The 17,949-nt window shown below is 50.0% G+C and overlaps 1 pseudogene; it reads left to right on the top strand.

Annotated features, from left to right (window-relative positions):
* Window positions 1-16,704: 16,704 nt before the first annotated feature.
* Window positions 16,705-17,284, top strand: LOC149345291 (uncharacterized; annotated as a pseudogene).
* The last annotated feature ends 665 nt before the right edge of the window (window positions 17,285-17,949 follow it).

The following is a 17,949-nucleotide window of genomic DNA, read 5'->3' as shown; positions in this document are numbered from 1 at the left end:
TCTTTATTCCGTAACTTGGATGGGTCTGCTTTGCAAACCCGACAGGATACTTTCAACCAAGTGTGGCGTTCTGGTGTCATCCCTGGAGAGTGGAAGCATTCTATTGTGGTCCCAATACCCAAGTCAGGTCAGCCTCCACTATCTCTTTCGGCCCTTCGTCCAATTTCTCTCACGCCTACCATCTGCAAGCTTTACGAAAGCATTCTCGCCGCACGCTTGTCGTGGTGGCTAGAATCACACGATTGTTACCCAGATTCCCAAATAGGTTTCCGTTCCCAAATTGGAACGGAGGATGGTCTTGCTACTTTGGCTACTGACGTGTTTCACCACTCTCCGCAGAGTCACCTCGTTCGAACGGTGATCGCGACAGACATAACAAAGGCATATGACAACATCCTCCACTCTGCCATTCTTGCCTCCCTTCAAACTCTTGGTCTCCCTCACCGGTTTCTCCTATCCATTCATGCCTTTTTAACAAATCGAACCTTCAGTGTACGGGTCCATGGAACGCCCTTTGGTAACTTCACTTCCAATAGAGGAGTGCCCCAGGGCTCCGTTCTCGCCCCCACATTATTCAATGTGGCTTTTATTCCTCTTATTAGAGCCCTAGAGACCATCCCTTCTATCCGTGTGCTTGCGTACGCCGATGACATAACCTTGTGGTGCTGTCACCCAGATGCGTCTATCCATCAGTCGGCCCTCCAACATGCGCTAGATGTCTTGACATCTCGCCTCCCACCTCTGGGTCTAACCCTCTCGCCTACTAAGTCATGTTTCATTCGCATTGGAAACAAAGCCGGCTTACGGAAAGCTGTCCCTTTAAACTTTACAGTAGATAGTTCTCTGATTCCTCAGGTAGAAACTGTTCGTATTCTTGGCCTCCTCCTTCATACCTCTGGGACTGGCACCCCTTGGCTGACAGCCACACGTAAATCAGCTCACGCTACTATAGGTCTGATTCGTCGCATAGCCATGCGATCTGGTGGCGCACGTGCTCATACGGCCCGCCAGCTTGTGCGCTCTATCCTTCAGCCACGGATAATATATCAGGCACAATTTCAACGTCTCACCCGCAGACAGTGGGACTCCCTGGAAGCTATCAATCGTGAGGCTATGCGCGCCATAACATTTTTGCCTCGTTTGACACCCATACCCGTGCTTCAGGAGTTCGCACAAATTAATACTCTCAGTGAACTCATCGACCAGCGAGTGGCAAACAGAGCTCGCAAACAGTCTCTACAACTTCATCGTTTAAAGACGCTCCCTCCGTGGTCGTATTGTCAGCTCACAGACAATCGCCCCACTGTTTCCCCGTCGGTATCAGCCGCGCATCTGCCTGAAGGGTGCATATTGTACACCGATGCATCCCATACTGCAGAGCGGGGAGTTACTGCTTTATATAGTCTCTCCCATCCGCATCTCAACTCTCGTGCGATGTACACCGCAGATACATGTACCCCCCTGGCATTGGAACTTCAAGCCATTTACAATGCCATTGTTTCCCTTCCGCTCGTTCCCACATTCAATGCAGTTCATATTTATACAGACTCCCTCACCGCCCTTAAACAGCTTAAGGCTGTTCGACGCACATTCCAGATTACACAATCAATTCACCTACTCTGCGCAAAATACCCATGTACTGTTCGCATACACTGGATTCGCGGTCATGCTCACGATCCACATAACATTCAAGCAGATGCTATGACTCACATTGACACATCAGACGACCCGCCACCTTCCCCTCTTCCCCCAGATCCGTTCCTGTCCCATGTCTCCGATTCACAAGCTCTGCGCCAGCGAACACGCGCTCTAATTCCTCCGTGTTCGCACCCTCTCCCCCGTAGTCTAACTCGGCAGGAGGAGGTATCAGTGCGCCGGATTCGGGCAGGGGCGGCCCTGACCCCATCTGTCCGTTATCGGTGGGGTGATAAATATCTGCCAGCAACTGACAGGTGCCCTCACTGCGGCGCTGCACCAGACATTTGTGATGTGCGGCACCTGTTATGGACTTGCCCAGCGACGGCCCCTATTAGAAAACGGCTCCTCAGGGAGGTCGGCCTGTGGTGGAACCGCGACGGGGACTATGTGAAGTGGACTATGGACAATCACTTCACCAGCAGCCTATGCGAGTACTTCGCCGAAACTGGTCTACACTCCTTCTTTTAACTTTCTGTAACCTACATTCCACTCCCCCTTTTCTCAACTTATGCTTCAAGGCAGACTTCTCGAATAAAAAAAAAAGAACTGTTCCAGACTGCCAAGCGGTCAAAAGCGAGATGGCGAAGCACTTCTTCCTCCACTTCTGAGCTGTATCATTGCTCCCTCCTCTGCAGCATCGCCTCGATGCGGCCCGCTTTCACGGAGGGGAAAAGCGGTTAGACACGGAAAGTTAAACACACTTATCACAATACAGAACCGGCGGCACTCAGCGTCAAGTACAATCAGCAGGACGGTCGTGGTACGGCTTCATACGAACGACGTGCAGAACATCCGTATGCGGTGGTCTGCGCGATGGGCGGCCTGGGGTTGCCGGCGAAACTTCGTATGTCACGTCGCTAATGCGGCGGAGAACACGGTAAGGTCCGAAGTATCGGCGCCGTAATTTTTCAAACAACCCACGGCGACGAACTGGTTTCCAAACCTACACATGGTCGCCTGGCTCGTAGGTAACAAATCGCCGTCCGATATTGTAGTGGTCAGCGTCGGCGTGCTATTGACGGTGTATTCGCTGCCTGGCCAGTTGACGTGCTTCTTCAGCCCGCTGAACGAAACTCGCGTCGTCAAGATTTGGTTCTCGGTCACACTGAGGGTCGACGGGCAACATGGCATCCAAGGAAGTAATAACTGGATGACCGAAGAGAAGCTAGAAGGGCGTGAGCCGCGTTGTCTCCTGCAGGGCCGTATTGTAAGCGAACGTTACGTATGGGAGAATTTGGTCCGATGTTTTGTGCTTCACATCTACATACATGGAGAGCATCTCGGCCAGGGTTCTGTTAAGGCGTTCCACCAAACCATTTGCCTGTGGGTGGTACGCTGTTGTACGCCTATGGTTGGTGTGGGTCAGATCTAGGATTGCCTGAGTCAAGCGGTCCGTGAAAGCACCTCCACGGTCAGTAATGATTACCGCAGGAGCGGCATGACGCAGCACGATGTTGTGTACAAAAAATGTAGCTACTTCGACAGCAGTTCCGTTTGCAAGCGCCGTTCTCTCAGCGTACCGCGTCAAATAATCCGCCGCGACAGCAATCCAAAGTTTTCCAGTGGTTGACTTCGGGAAAAGGCCGAGTAGGTTCATTCCCACTTGTTGGAAAGGCGTCTTCGGATGCGCTATGCTATGGGATGAAGAAATCCAGCGGGTTTGAAGGGAGGCGTCCTACGGCGCTGGCACTCGCGACAGGTGTTGAAGTATGTTCGCACTAATGGAAGTAATCTGGGCTAGTCGTACCTCTGCCGAATCCTTGCTAAGGTACGACTGAGCCCCTGGTGGCCGGCAGATGGTTCATCGTGGCAGGCGCTCTAGATATCAGGTCGCAACTGTGACGGGACTACGAGCAGAAATGTTACGCTGTTGCTCTCAAAGTGGCGCTTGTAGAGGACGCCGTTTTGCAGAGTGAAAGACTGGAGCCCACGAAGGAAAACACGAGAAACGCGGAGATCATCGCAGCCTTCCAGGCACGCTATGAGCGGCGCTAACTCTGTGTCCTCCGTTTGAGGCTGCGCCATATCGGTTGCGCTAACAGCACCAAGGAAAGAGAAGTCTTCAGTGATTTCCGGGGAAACCAGGTCCACTGGCACGCGTGATAAACAATCCGCATCTTGGTGCTTCCTCCCCGAGTTGTACTCGACCGTTACGTCGTACTCTTGCAAACGGAGGCTCCACCTCGCCAACCGCCCAGATGGATCTGTTAGGCTGGCCAGCTAGCATGACGAGTGGTGATCACTAACAACGCGAAAGTGTCTTCCGTACAGATATGGGCGGAACTTACTGATGGTCCAGACTACCACAAGATATTCTTTCCCAGTCGTTCAATAGTTGCACTCCGAGCGCGAAAGTGTACGGCTTGCGTAAGCGATGACTTGTTCGGCGCCATCCTGCCACTGTACCAGGACCAGCCCAAGGCCTACGTTAAGCATCGGTGTGTATGTCGGTTGCTCCGGCGTCATTTAAATGGGCGAGTATCGGTGGACGTTGCAGGCGGCGGCGGAGATCCACAAAAGCATCTTCTTGGTCGCTTCCTCACAAGAAGGGTGTGTCGTCTCTGGTCAGCGCTGTTAAGGGTTCAGCTATTCTGGAGAAATCTGGTACGAATCGTCGATAGTAAGAGCACAGCCTCAAAAAATGTCGAAGAGTCTTCTTGTCAGTAAGACGCGGGAAACTGGAGACAGCAGCGGTCTCGTCGGGATCTGGGAGAATACCGCGCGCGCTGACAACATGGCCGAGGAAGCGAAGCTCCTCAAAACCGAAATAGCATTTCTCATGCGTGATCGTAAGTTGCGCACATTGGAGCGCCCGGAGCACTGTGCGCAGCCGCTGCAAGTGTTGCTCGAAGGTGGGCGAGAAAATGACGACATCGTCCAGGTATACGAGGCACGTCTGCCACTTGAGCCACTTGAGTGTCCATCATGCGTTGGAAAGTCGCCGACGCTGAGCACAGTCCAAACGGGAGAACCTAAAATTCGTATAGTGCATCAGGCGTCACAAAAGCAGTTTTCTCGCCGTCTCGCTCGTCCACCTCTATCTGCCAGTAGCCGCTTTTGAGATCTAAGGAAGAAAAGAACCGGGCATCACGTAGTCTGTCGAGTGCATCATCAATCTTGGGGAGCGGGTAAATGTCATTTTTGGTCACGTTGTTCAGTTTACGGTAATGGACACAAAATCTGAAGGTGTTGTCTTTCGTTTTGACGAGCACCACCGGTGATGCCCATGGGCTTGTCGACGGTTGCATGACATCCTCGGAGAGCATTTCGTCCCCTTGCCTTTTAATGGCTTCGCGTTCCGTCGAAGAAACGCGGTATGGGCACTGGCATACGGGTGGTGTAGTCTCGTCGGTGATGATGCGATGCTTTGCGACAGGCGTACGACCGATCCTGGTGCTTATAATAATAATAATAATAATAATAATAATAATAATAATAATAATAATAATAATAATAATAATAATAATAATAATAATAATAATAATAATAATAATAAATGTTTTATTGCACATAATGATACATAGATCAAGGAGCGGGCCTGTCAAAGCCAGCAGTGGCTTGAGGGACTAGGCCCGGCTAAGTCAGCGGACGAGGGTGCAATAATTCAAATCAGCATACAAAAAAAAAGTGTTGAATGATGGTTAACACTTGGGACGATTAATGTCAACATGTGGTGAACCACACACACATATACAAAAAAAAACAACAACATCAAAACAGACAACGCGTACAGATTACAGAAATGAGAACATACACTTTACAAAGAACCAAGCATGCTTTTTAATGCATTTTTTGATGATACCGAAAATACATCATCTGGCAAATCATTCAAAATTTTCGGCACATAAGCACAACGCCTAGCTTCGCCGAATCTTGTTGAAGATCGCGGAACAACAAAGCGAACACTGTTACGAAGGCTTCGGGGGGCAGTGTAACTTATTTTAAATTCACTAAACCAGATATGCCGTAAAACCACAGTTTGGACGAACAGATTCCAGAAGCATGGAAGACGAAGTGCAGAAAAGATGTTAGGATTAGCGATTGCTGGAGTATTGTAGGCTATATTTCTTAATATGGCCTTTAACAAAGAATCAACACGGTTTTTCCATCGAGTGGAGCAAAAAGCAAAAACAGTGATCCCATATCTGAGAGTGCTGTAGACTAGAGCATGCGCAATCGTTTTTTTTTTATTTGAAACGGAACGATAGATTTAATGTGGAAAAGTAACCAAGCAGCGCTCCTAAGCTTATTGCAGATATGCGATAGGTGATTGTGCCATGTCATATCACTATCGAAGAATACTCCCAGGTATTTCACCGAGTTCGTGTAGGCGACCGGCGTGCATCGACAGGGATGACAGTTGTGGCTATGTAGAAAAACTGGTGCGTTTATTACTGTTAATTTTAGAGGGGATCTGAAGCAAACGAGTTGGGTTTTTGAGGCGTTAACCTTTAAACAGTTATCACTGAACCAGGTCATGGCTTTGTGGACACTATTCTGCAGATTAAGGATGGCCATGTCGTAGGAAAAATGTTTTGAGAGCAAAACAGTGTCATCGGCGTACTGAAATACTAGACATTTTGAGATGACGTGCGTAAAATCATTAATAAATATGTTGAAGAGTAAAGGTAATAATAATAATAATAATAATAATAATAATAATAATATTAATAATCCTTTATTTCCACGAAATCAAATGCAATTTGATGGAGGAGGGGAGAAAAAAAGCGGCTATCCGCTTGACGGAGTTCTGTCCTGTTCAGACGGCAGTGGCAGTGGCAAAACAACCCGCGAAGTCGGTTATAAGTGCCGAGAGAAGAGCCTTTTGCTCAGGCGCCAAGTCCGGATTGATTCTGACGGACGGAAGGGCAAGGCATGGTGGGGCCTAGTCTTGGGGACTTGTCTCCAGGGCGCACAGTTGAGGCAACACGGCAAATTCATGCAGGAAGGCAACAGCCACGCCCTTGGCAAGGTGCTGCAACTCGTTGGCAAAATTTGTAAGGAGCAAAGTAGCACAACCGTCTTGTAGTTGGACGAGCCCGCGAGCGACGGCTACTCCCTTCTCGAGCAGCAGGGATATGTGGCTATCAGCGACACCTTCGTAGTCGTGGAATAAATTATTCCTCACGAGAACTAGCCCACTGGACCGGGGTGGCACCATTACCTTTGAGCAACACTTGTTGTTGGGCTAGTTGGTAATACATGCTTCTGAAGGAACCAGCGCAAAAAACACAACGGACAAGAAAAAGGCGGAAGACGACGGACAGGAGCGCTGAACTTACAACTTTATTTCGGAAGTACAGATGCAACGTATATATACAGCCATGTCAGGGGAGGGGGGGGGGGGGTACGTACCACACAAGGAAAGCAAGAACAAGCGGAATCTACAAGGTCATGATGAGACAAGCGGCACAAGCAAACCAAACATTTTAACTAATATGACACGTGAAGGCGAGAAGTTTCAATGGAGGCAAAAACAACAGGGAAAAAAAACGCCAGATCTCGTAAGTGAAAATTGATACTGATAACAAAAACCGATAAAAACAAAAAGGTAAAAACCAATAAAAGCGATAAAAGCAATAAAGTTAATAGGGCAATGGAAATGAAAAAGATAAGATGCCAACAAGTAACACGGCAAAAATACTAACAGCTAAAATTAAGAAAACATCGCGGGAAAACAGACGGTTGCATAAGGTGGGATAGTTAAAATGTTAGTGCCTCGAGTTTTGTGCCAGATAGGCGAGTTCTTTCTCAGACAGGGCGTTGTTTAAATGAAAGACTAAAAGAACATGATTACAACGCAAATGTCCAAAAGTGCCGTCACATTGGTATCCATTGTCGGAATTGCAAAGATGTAGAAACAGGTTTTTTGCCGCACTTTGAAAAAACTCGGGTAATAGCCACAATCAGAAACACGAGGCCCCGTGAAATAGTTGAGGCAGTCACAATAGCTGCGTTAAAAGAAAAGTGCATTAGCCAGCCTTCAGTGTCGCTCTCTGAGTGTGTCGTCTTTTAATTTTAGCTGTTAGTATTTTTGCCGTGTTACTTGTTGACATCTTATCTTTTTCATTTGCATCGCCCTGTTAACTTTATTGCTTTTATCGCTTTTATTGGTTTTTACCTTTTTGTTTTTATCGGTTTTTGTTATCAGTATCAATTCTCATCTTCACGCATAGAGTTTCTTACTAAGACCTAGAGGGAAAGCTGGCGGCGCTGCACTTCAGCCACCATGGACGCCCAAAGCATCATGGGGCGGTGAGCTACTTGTTGCGGCACAGTTGTAGTTTTTCGGAAATATGGAGTGGCACTACTAAGACGTTTGATTTCGAAAACGCTGTTCGTGTGTGCGCAGACGACTTTCCCGCGAACGCAGTGGGCAAAACCCATAGTAGTGAAAACGCGACGACACACAACGCCAATAAAAGGTTTCACTTTTCCGAAATGCCATTAAAAAACATCTTAAAGTATCTAAGCAACAACATTTTTTTTAAAACATATTTACTTTTAAAAGTGCGCCTGCTAATTACGAAATATTAATTTTTTTAGTGTTCATCACTTGGCCAATAGGAAAGCTAGTCATCTTTTATTTTGGGCAAACTTTGCACTTAAATGCTTTTCTGCTCGTTTGTTGCTATCATTAGACAAGATATTGAATGTTAGTACGTTTGTAGTTATCAAACAGCTTTATTTTTTCTATTATTTTTTGGCCAAAAGTTGCAGTTCCGCAACAAGTAGCTCACCGCCCCATGATGCTTTGAGCGCCCATGGTGGCTGAAGTGGTCTCGAGGGGTCGCCATGCAAACTCCCATAGACGGGCTGCCAGCTTTCCCTCTAGGTAATAGTAAGAAACTCTATGTCTTCACGAGATCTGGCGTTTTTTTTCCCTGTTGTTTTTTGCCTCCATTGAAACTTCTCACCTTCACGTGTCATATTAAGATGTTTGGTTTGCTTGTGCCGCTTGTCTCATCATGACCTTGTAGATTCCACTTGTTCTTGCTTTCCTTGTGTAGTACCCCCCCCCCCCCCCCTGACATGGCTGTATATATACGTTGCATCTGTACTTCCGAAATAAAGTTGTAAGTTCAGCGCTCCTGTCCGTCATCTTCCGCCTTTTTCTTGTCCGTTGTGTTTTTTGCGCTGGTTCCTTCAGAGGCACCATTACGTCGTCGTCAACAAGTCCAGAGCAGTGAAGCCGGAATTGTCTGTGTCAGAGGGTGCCACGGCCCGTTTCGTCGAGAACGTGACCCTTGCTTCGTGCAGGTTAATGACAGCACCGTTCGTCTGGAGAAAGTCGAGGATCGAGTCCCTGGAGCACTCACGAAGGGCTACAATTTCGCAGACGTACACAAAACCACGGACATCGACACGAGCTGTGCACTTGCCGGCGGGGATAATCAGGTGACCCTCAGCAGTGCGAATGCTAGGCCTCGACCACCCCGCCAATACTTTCTTGAGTTCTAAGGCATGGGCAAGGCACATGACAGACTAATCGGCACCAGTATCCAGGAAAGCGGTCACGTCGACTCCATCAATTTTGACGCACAAATCGGAGGTATCGCGTCGGATGCTGACGCTACTCGCTCCCGGAGAAACATCGTCGCGTTGTAGTGGCGCAGGAGGATCTTCACAAGTCCCGGCATCAGCGGCCTTGCCTCCAGAGGCCGCTGGAACCAGTTTTCCCGGAGTGGACTGGGAGAACGGCGCCCGGAGTAGCCTGCTGCTTGACGGGGGCTTGGAGAACGGTAGCGCCTGGGAGACGGGGATCGAGCTTCGCGGTGGTCTGACGTGATTTGGATCTGGCGCGACGACAGATGATACGCTATCTCATGCAGTCGTTGCCCGTTCTGTGGGCATGGGTGGGTCGTCCGGCGCGAAACCACGCACGCCCACGCGGCGATGTGCGTAGGCCCTGTAGAGGTGACCCGCCTTGACACAGTGATAGCAGAGGGGACAACGATCCGGGCCATGCCACACTTCACTCTTCTGTGGTCGCTGGTAAGCTGGCGAAGCGTGGCCACGAGGGGTGCTCGGCGACAGCACTGCTGGAGTCGCGGCAGTGACGTGATACCCAGGGGCCTGACGTAGGACGGACGCATACGTGGGCCTTGCATCATGCTGGCGAGGAAACTCAGAAATTTGGTGCTGTTATTCTGCTAGGTGCACCTCGTCCCGGACAACTTCACTCAGTGACGGGAAAGATGGCGTCTCGGACGGCGTACGGAATGCCTGCAGTTCCTCTCTGACGACCGATCGGACCAGCTCGCGTAGAGGACCAGCTCGCGTACTAATTGGGTGAGGTTAAAGTTGAGACACACATCAATGAAATTCCTTATTTCTGCGTTGCCTGTTGGTGTTATGTTCTGCCAATTTATGCTAGGCTAGTTGAAATCGCCAAACAGAAGGATACATGTGTTAGGGTACTTAGTATCAAGTTGGTTTACGCAACAACCAAGGCTACGCCAGAAAGCTGGGTTATTGCTGGAAGGTCGATAGCAGACACCTAGTATGATCAACTGGGGGGCGGAACGACAAATTACCCACAATATTTCAAGCTCCGAACCAATGTTAATAATGGAACAGGGCAACTGTTGGTTAGTGGCAATAAGAACACCTCCGCCTCGGGATTCTTTGCGATCCTTCCGAAACACGTTAAAATTTGGTAAGTCGCACAGAACTTCAGAATCGATTATGTCACTTGCTAGCAAAGTTTCAGTCAGTATAAGTATGCTGCTTACGGATCAGCAAACAAGATTAAAAACATGCTGGCGCTTGGGAATAAAGCTGCATATGTTTGTGAAGATAATGAAAAAAGAAAGATTTGGAATCTTATCTCGAGGACTATTTAATGGACGTACGGTTGCATGATGATAAGCCGTTTGCTATGAGATTTCTTGGACCGTCTGAGAGGATTCGTGAATGCATAACGCTTCGAACCAATATGCAGTGTTTTGTAGCGCAATGAAAATGCTGTTTTTTTTTGCTTCGGGCGAATGCAACGAGCTGTTTCCGTGCGGCACGAACCCGGCGTGAAAAGTCCTCGCCAATGCTATAGTTGGTACCCTTTAGCATAGAGCCTTTGGAAAGTATTAGCTCCTTCGTTTTAAAGGAGGATAAATGAACTATTATTGGGCGAACATGTTCGGTTGAGTGGCGTCCAAGACGGTGAGCACGCTCCATTTCTTTGGGATCAATTGTCAACTTCAGGGTGTCATAGCAGTGGCGGATGACTGTTTCTTCGGATTGGGCATATGTTTCTGATGGATTGTCATCTGTGACGCTGTAGAAAATTAAGTTGTTTCGTCGTGAACGACTCTCGGCATCGTCTATGCGGGCATCTATTTCAGAAATCTGACAGGTTGTTTCAGTGGCGTTAGCGCTTATTGTGTCTAGTTCAGTTCCTAGGGCAGCTATGCCCTGATGGAGTGTTTTAAGGTCAGCCAGTCTCTTACTTATGTCGGCAATAGTTTTTTCGGTAGACGTGAGCTGGTTCCTGAGTCCCTGAACCTCACTGATTAGCTGCGACTGACCGGCAGAAAGCTTTTGCAGTTCTTCGAGAACTCTTTGGGGGCCTGTGTTTGTTTCAACATCTCCGGCCAGCAATAGCAGAGAACGAATAACATTCGCACACTCAACAGCAACAGCAAGGCAGCACCGTGGGCTCGGCAGCTACAGAAGACAATAGTTGCTCGATCTTTTGGTAAAAACGCAGTAGGGTTGACTGACCTGCATGGCGAAGATCATCGGGTTAGATGACCTAAATCGTGGCAATGCCACCGAGCCCACAGGGCACCGTGCGCAGGTGACACAGCTTCATAGTAGGCGCGTCGGTTGTCATCGATGTACATGCGGCGGGCCAGGGTCGATCGATGGTTAGATGCTCCGTTTGCGGCGCTGGTAAACATTTCCAAGCTGCAGCCAGTTGACAGAAGGAGCAACCGTGAGGCTCCGAACGATATGGCTCGCTGGGAGCAATGGCGTCCGAAGGGGCAGGCAGCAGGGCGAAGAAAAGGATCTCGGTGACGAGGGAAGCAAACACCTGCATGGCCAAGATCAGTTCAGTTCAGTTCAGTTCAGTTTATTTACCTTAAAGGCCCCCTTGTATCGGGGGTATTACATAAGGGGTAGGATTTTAATGAAATGAGCAAACAAAACAGGGAATATTATTTAAAACTGAAGGTGATCGGTTACATGTTCTTGAAAAGTAGAAGATGAAGCGATGTTGACGATGTCCCCCGCCGTAGGTATGTGCCATTCAGCCTGAGGACATCATCATCACCATCATCACGGGGTAGGCCGTTCCAGTCCGTTGCTCCTCGAAGGAAAAATGAAGGAGAAAAGGTGGCAGTATGCGATGGCGGCCGGGCAACTTGTAGGGGATGACTGGTGCGGTGAGATATGCGTGCGGCTGCTGTGATATACGGTGACCGATTGAGGGAGGAATGGAATAATTTGTGATAAAGGGTTAGACTTTAAATGCGACGACGGAACAAAAGGGGCGGTAGTCCTGATAATGCTTTCAATGAAGAAATGCTGACTTCATATGAATATGAAGAGTGGATAAATCCATATGGCCGAGGCATATTCTAATTTTGGCCTGATGAGCGATTTATATGCGAGTAATTTTACGTGTTGAGGGGCAAGGCGGAGATGGCGCTTGAGAAAACCAAGTGTTTTATTCGATGCGGAAATGATGTTGCCAATATGGGTGCGCCAAGATAAATCAGAAGACAAGGTGACTCCTAGATACATATTTATTTATTTATTTATTTATTTATTTATTTATTTATTTATTTATTATACCTCAAATGCCCCAGTTGGGGTATTACATGAGGGGTGGGCTTATTACAGGCGTTATGTTATTCTTTCGATGAATGACTTGAAGCGGTCTGGATGGATGTGGCGAACTGCTTCGGCAGGAAGGTGATTCCAGTCCTTTGCTGTCTGAACGAAAAAAGCGTTCAGATGCGCAGTGGCATGTGCTGATGGCGGGTAGACTGCTTTGCCGTGGTTAAGGCGGTGAGAGGCTCGATGTGCAGGGACGATTACACAGCTTCCAAGTGATGAGTGGTAAAACTTGTGAAAAAGGCATAGTCTGGCTATTTTGCGTCGCGAATCGAGGGATGGAAGATTAGATTGCAACTTCATATTAGTGACACTTGAATGATAGGAGTAGTTCGAATGAATGAATCTTGCTGCACGATTTTGAATGGATTCGAGGGCGAGAGAAAGATTTGTCTGATGAGGGTCCCAAACTGCACATGCGTACTAAATTTGGGACGGACGAGTGTTATGTAGGTAAGCTGTTTTATAGAAGGAGGTGCTAGACGCAGGTTACGACGTAAAAAACCGAGCACGCGGTTGGCGTCTTTAGTAATGTTAGAAATGTGGGACGCCCAGTTCAGGGAATTAAAAATGGTAACACCAAGGTATTTATAAGATTCAACAGCGGAAATTACGGAGCCAGAGATATAGTAATTTGGTGAAACAAAGTACTGCCTGCGATGAAATGTAATTAACGATGTTTTATTAGTGTTTAAAGACATGAGCCATTTGTTGCACCAAGATTCGATGTAGTCCAGGTCTGCTTGCAATATTTCGGGATCGCTGGTGTTAGTGATAGGCCGGTAGATTACGCAGTCATCTGCAAACAATCGCATGTTAGAAGTGATACCAGTAGGCAAGTCATTAATGTAGATTAAGAAAAGCAAAGGGCCGAGTACTGTGCCTTGTGGCACACCAGAAACAACGGGGTGCAAGGGGGAGGAGTGTCCATTAGCATGTACGAACTGTTGACGGTTAGTGAGGTAGCTTCATATCCAATGAAGAATGAGAGGGTTAAGGTTCAGTCGTGAAAGTTTAAGAAAAAGCCGTCTATGGGGAACTTTGTCGAAAGCTTTCTCAAAATCCAAAAATAATGCATCCACTGGTATGTTAAGGTCTATGTCGTGGCCTTGTGGTAGAGCATCCGCCTCGCAATCGGGAGGTGCTGGGTTCGATCCCCAGTGCCGCCGGGTACCCACCTGTTTCTTTAATGGGTACAAGATTTCCCCTGGCCTGGTGCTCGGCTCTTCTAGGGTGAAATGCTTGGGAAAAGGGTCTTAGACCAAACAGTTGCCTTGACGGATGAGTGATAAGTTCCCCCGCCAAGCAACCATAAGTCCGCCTCGTGCGGCATAAGCCCAATTTGTGGCCCTTTTTTTATAAGATGATACTGAATCAATCGAAGTGTTAGAAATGGAATATTGCAAGCGATGTGGGCTATGGCGACGAGAGAAGGATAAGAGTTTGCATTTATGAGGATTTAGGGACATGAGCCAGTTGTTACACCAATTAAGTACGCTGTTAAGATCGGTTTGAAGACTAAGTTGATCACGAGAGTTATTAATAGTGCGGTAAATAGCACAGTCGTCAGCGAACATTCGAATACTGCAGGAAACGTGGTCAGGTAAATTATTAATATATATTAAGAAGAGTAATGGACCGAGTACAGATCCTTGCGGAACGCCTGATGTAACCGGGAGGCTGTTAGACAGGTGGCCGTTAGCAAGGACTGATTGAGAACCATTAGTGAGAAACTGCTCAGTCCACTGTAGTATGTTAGGATGTGTAGCGCCACCGCTTCGGCACGCGGAAGACGACGAAGCGGTGGGCCCGCGCAGGAGAACGCCGGCTCGCGCAGGAGAGAACGCTCTGGACTTCGGCCTCGCCGGACGCTGCCGCCGCTGCTTTGTCGCTACCTCTTAGGCAGCCTCAAATAAACGTGGCCGTGGTCGCCTCCTGGGCGACCTCAACACTGGCCTTCACGTAATCCAAGATACGTCCACGGGATGGCCGGGAACAAGTCTTGGGGGCAACTGGTAGGGCTGACAGCGCGCTCGATGATGGTCTGAAGATACACCAGCGTCCAGATTTGCAAGCCTGTTTAGTGCGTCGCCCCAGCGGGTGTGGTAGATGATGCCGCCTGTGGCAACAGCAGTGGTAGTAGCGGATGCGACGGCGCAGGCGCTCGAGGCGGCGAAGAAACGGCAAGGCAGGCGTAGGCGGAGCGAGCAACGGGCGGCTGCCATTTGATTGGAAAGCCGGGATTGCTTGGGTAGTGGCAGCGGTGGATGGAGGAGTAGGGCGCAAATCCGGCACGTGAGCGTCGGAAGGAACGGGGTGCGCAGGTGCTGCTACGACAGGCCGTGCTGGAGGGGGCCCGCTGAGGCGCGTCCATGTCGCATGCATGCCACCTTCGGCGACTGTCTCGTTTGTCGCAGAGGCAGAGTCACTTGCGAAGCCGCCAGATGACCAGGGAGCCGTGGGAAGCATTGCGGGTTGCGCATTAGCAGCGACAGGGTCCTGGTGTGGCGTGCATGCGTGCTCCGCGACAGGAAGGACAGATGGGCTCACCGGGGAGAGGCATGAGGAAACAGGCGAACATGTGACGAGGAGAGGGCTGCGCCGCAGGTCGGGTTACTTTCCGAAGAGAAGGGGCACGTGTCGAGAGAGACCTCTTCTGGTGGTAGTCCCAAGGCAGGCACCACAGCTGGCAAGCAGGGCTGGGCAGGAGCCGGGGGACGGGTGCTCGCACGTGGATGGGCGACTAGAGCCGAAGCTTGTTGTACCGCGTGGGATACAGAACGGGGAAGGTTTGCGCCGAAAAACTTGAAGAAGGCGTCCCTCAAGTCATCATAAGGGTGTTCACCCGGCGGCGGAAGGTCAAGCTGGGAAAAGAGATCGGCGGGCAACTCCCTTTTCACGAGGAGGTACCGCCAGATCTGTGATCGGACGCCGTTCATGTGTAGCTGAGCGTCCACTTGCAGAAACCAAACTACAGGGCTGTGCGGGCGGAACGGCCACAGCTGCAGACGTGAAGGGTCGAGAAGCTCGGGTGGCTGCCACTCGTCTTGAGCCAGGTCCTTGGCGAGAGGGCAGGAATTCGAGGGTGCGGTCGTTGTTAAAGCAACCGGGCCGGAGACGCTGGACTGGGGCGGCAGAGTACTGGCCAGTGACGGTTGCGGCGTGCTGTTTCTCGAGGATGCAGCCGGAGACGAGTGCGATGCTGGTGCGGGCGCAGGCGCTGGAGGTGGCGAAAGCGAGTCCGCCTCATCATGGAGCGGCAGCGGGTAGTATGATGCGCCGTAGTAGACGAGGACGGCAGCGCGCAACTCGTCGTAGGGCCGGCATCCCGAGGCAGGGCAGGTGAGTCGGCAGAGGAGGTCAGGCGGAGAATGTCGCAAAGGACTGCGTGTTTAAACGGCTGGATGGTAATGCCGTTCAAGTACATCGCAGCCTCCAGTTGGGCGAACCACCCGCCGACGCCTGCAGGCCGGAACGCTGGAAGCGGGGGGTTGAAATCCAGGTCTTGCCAGCCTGCCATGCTGGGACGCCGCTGGGATAGAAGGCGCGGCTCTCCGGGTAACCACGATGTGAAGGCCAGTGTTGAGGTCGCCCAGGAGGCGACCACGGCCACGTTTATTTGAGGCTGCCTGAGAAGAGGTAGCAACAGAGCAGCGGCGGCAGCGTCCGACGAGGCCGAACTCCAGAGCGTTCTCTCCTGCGCGAGCCGGCGTTCTCCTGCGCGTGCCCACCGCTTCGTCGTCTTCCGCGTGCCGAAGCGGTGGCGCTACAGAGGCCCCCACCCAGCACGAATGTCCGGTTTGTGCGAAAGGGACAGAAAACACGAGAGGAGAGGGTGGAACAAAAGAAAAATATAAACTGGGAACGAAAGGCCGGTGAGTTCAGGTCGGTAGTCTGGGAAGGCAGTCAGGCTGGAGAACGCTCTGGACTTCGGCCTCGCCGGACGCTGCGGCCGCTGCTCTGTCACTACCTCTTCTCAGGCAGCCTCAAATAAACGTGGCCGTGGTCGCCTCCTGGGCGACCTCAACACTGGCCTCCACAGATGTAAGTTCAGCTGTGCAAGTTTTACTAATAAACGACGGTGGGGAATTTTATCGTGGGCACGGGGTATGAGTGGGCACGGGAACGTTGCAAGAAGCATAGCTCCTGATTTCCGCTTTGCTCCGATGCAGGTTACGCTGACGCTCTTCTTCACCTGGCTGATACCGGAATCGCTATCTCCCTCATGCCCTTCAGCTCAGATGCTACCTACGCCACTGCCTGACAGTGGCCCCGGCAACATATCTTTCATCCCTGCGCACCCGGTGGAATCACTCGCCTTCGGCTGTTCAACCCCATCGACAACTGCATCATCGCCCGCAAGGAATTTAAGCTGCGGCCTCTCCGTCCTCGGACTCAGTGGGCACGGGAACGTTGCAAGAAGCATGGCTCCTGATTTCCGCTTTGTTCCGATGCAGGTGTGTACGTTTTCCTTGTACGCTAAAAAGAGCGACGACATCTGCTTGCTGCTGTTCCCGTGCCCAGGGGTGCTGTGTGAAACTGTGTGTGATTGCTTTTCTATGGCTTTTCTACTCTTGTGTTCCGGCGACATAGAAACGAACCCCGACCCCACCACACGATCTGAATCCCTATCAGATATTTAATCGCTCCCTGAAGACCCTGCAGAACAGATGACCGTAATTTTTCAACTGCTCAAAGATGTTCACGCCCGCTCATTACAGTTCGAAGGCGCAAACTGAGCTGACAGCAGATATTCATTCCATTAAGGCTGGGCAGAAAAGCATCGAAACAAAAATAACTAATGTTCAGAAGCGTTTAGATGAACTGGAAGAGAAAGGGAAAGTTCTTGACACCTTCAGCCATGATGGTTGGTTGGTTTATGGGGTTGAACGTCCCAAAGCGACTAAGGCTATGAGAGACGCCGTAGTGGAGGGCTCCGGAAATTTCGACCACCAGGGGTTCTTTAACGTGCACTGACATCGCACAGTACACGGGCCTCGAATTTCTCCTCCAAAGAAATTCAACCGCCGCGGCCGGGATCGAACCTGCGTCTTTCGGGACAGCAACCGAGCACCATAGCCACCGAGCTACCGCGGCGGCTCCTTCAGCCATGAGTTTGCAGGCATGCAAGAATCTATCGAAAGCTTAACTTCACAAAAACCGCTTCTTACAAAAACGCCGAAATGATATGGAGGACAGATCACGCCGAGATAATTTGATTTTTCATGGACTGACAGATTCATCGGAAACTTGGCAAGAAACAGAAAGCACACTGACCAATTCACTAACGAAGGTACTTGACTCGTTACCAAACGACCCATTCCAGCGTATTCATCGTTTAGGCATCTTTTCCGCTAACAAATGCAGACCCATCATTGCCACATTTACTAACTACAAAGTGAAAGAGTT

The sequence above is a fragment of the Amblyomma mixtum genome, chromosome 5, assembly GCF_055824585.1.
Source record: "Amblyomma mixtum isolate Tamu chromosome 5, ASM5582458v1, whole genome shotgun sequence".
Lineage (NCBI taxonomy): Eukaryota > Metazoa > Arthropoda > Arachnida > Ixodida > Ixodidae > Amblyomma > Amblyomma mixtum.
Note: the sequence above shows the minus strand (reverse complement) of the source record. Positions and strands in the feature narration are given on the sequence as shown.